Below are 2,438 nucleotides of genomic sequence, written 5' to 3' on the forward strand. Positions count from 1 at the left end.
GCGTGGCCAAAGCACTATGTGTGCTTCATATTTATCGTTTTGTAATAACTAAGGAATTTTTTAACATGGGCCATTTTTTAGATATACAAACCATGAATGGCTGGGAGTTATGATAATTTTGCCTAGTGAACCATAAGCGAAGAAATGTGTTAATAAGTGGTGATAAAACTATAAAAAATACTTACCTGGTGTTGTGGGTGACCTAGTGGTGTGAGGGTGTGTTGACAGGCTGAAAACGAAATCTCACCGTCAGACAACAACCGGATAAAGCGACAGCAAACGCAGTGAGATACACCAAGTGTTTGAACTAAAAGAAACTACGGTACAAGAGCGGTAAGCCAAATCCATTGCGAACTGATTTTTCACACAGCAAATATCTGTTAGGCTTATATAAAGGCAGAGGAGAGACGGGCAGGCACAAAATGTAGACGAACTTCATTATCTGACAACAAGTATCGAAAGAAAAACTCCTTGTTATCGTTCTCCCTCCGTGACATACCCCTTTTTCGCACGCGAGTGCTAGCACAACGCCAAACCTATTCGCCACGAAAAATCAAAAAAATATATCACCACCAATGCTTTTCATCTACAAATCCACAAACATCATAACGACAATGTGTATGAAGAGTTTTACGCACCGAGTATTTTTCACTGAACGCAGAACCGTTACTTGGCGTAAAGTGAGACCATGGTTCTCTAGGAACAAACCAGCGAAATTATATGCGTTTAACCATGGGTATCGAGTTGCTACACAAAGATCGCGAGACGAAGAGCGAGGGGGCGTGGCGCTCTATTTGAGAAATGAACTTAACATCACAGAAACATTAACACTCGGTTTTGTTGTACCGGATAATCTTGAGTGCGTATGGGCGATGATGAGCAAAACTTTTTCCCGCCACGTGAAAGAAACTGTTATTATGTTGTCTGCGTACCACCCCCCGCAGGGTTGCACCCTCACCTCGAAAACGACGAGTACTGCTGGAGCACCTCGTCACTACTCCGTGGATGCTGTGCGATTCAAACGTATAGTGACGCTCGTGTAGTAATTTCCTCGGTGACTGCAATGACCTTGATGTTGAAAAATCTGACAACACTACTTGGACTTCGTTGTCATCGTCACAACACCTACGCACAGAAACTTCTACAATAGATCTTATTCTTAACTGATGCTGAATTTTTATACAAATAGTGAAACAGAAAACCGCCCCATAGGATTGAGCCATCATCTATGTGTAGTGAGCCCCGCCCTGATGTTCACCCCGCCCTGCCCGCAACTACAGCGTTCGAACGCTTTCAGACCCTTCCTGGAGCATCCATACGCCACCGTTTGGGTCAATGGATCACACGTGAGGAGTGGAGGGGGGGATGTGCTGGCCACGCGGGATCTGATGAAGCTTGCTGACGCGATGGAAAAGGGTATTGTGTTTGTGAGCGATACGAGCTTGCTTCCCGGAACGACCGCTCAGAGAAGTGCGGACGGAGACCAGCGCCATGGATCACCGCGAGAATCTTGCGCAGACTAATGGACGCGAGGCGACGCGCGTACTGTCCGACCCGGGGCTGTGTACATTGAGTCGCTGGAAAGAGAGTTGTATCACCAAGTCAAGCGTGAAAATTAAAAATGCCAAAGCGACAAGTAGGATTTCACATACAGCAGAACTGATATCAGCTCCCCTAAATTTTCCATGGAACCCTTAAAAGGATCCTTCGAGGCAGAAAGAAACCCCTCCAAAATACCTTTTCCCCCCTAAACCATGCCTCACCAATATTGAAATTTGCACTACCTGTTAAGTCACATTTTACTAATATCTGTACACATTTACCCCCGATTTTGACCCAATGCAAATCCGCCCTAGTTTTTTACTGCGGAACACAGCCACCAACAATAGACAGAAATAACTGTATTTAAAAAAAAAAAAAAAAAAAACAATAATAAAAAAAAAAAAAAAAAAAAAAAAAAAAAAAAAAAAAAAAAAAAAAAAAAAAAAAAAAAAAAAAAAAAAAAAAAAAAAAAAAAAAAAAAAAAAAAAAAAAAAAAAAAACAAAAAAAACAAAAAAAACAAAACAAAATAAAAAAATAAGATTTTAAAAAAAAAACAAAAAAAAATTTTAAAAAAAAAAAACAAAAAAAAATAAAAAAAAAAAAAAAAAACACTTTTAATCCCTGAGAGCAAACAATAGCTTCACCACTGGCTCGTTACCTACAGAAACTACTTACACTGAATTGCATACGAGATTAGTGTGGGCCCATCACGCATGTAATTAATTCAAGCATTGAGAGTGGTATCTTCCCCTCGTAGATGGAAAGGTGCTACCATTACCCGCATTGGCTAAAAAGAATCCAGTTAATGAAATTGGGTGATCTACGCCCTCTCTCCCGCAACGCCCGATTTTGATAAGAAATCTTGGAAGGTTTTGTGTGCCCTGCTCGTTCTCCA

Source organism: Penaeus japonicus, unplaced genomic scaffold (assembly GCF_977035675.1).
Source record: "Penaeus japonicus unplaced genomic scaffold, GWHDUDI00000001_assembly GWHDUDI00000028, whole genome shotgun sequence".
In the NCBI taxonomy this organism is placed as follows: Eukaryota; Metazoa; Arthropoda; class Malacostraca; order Decapoda; family Penaeidae; genus Penaeus; species Penaeus japonicus.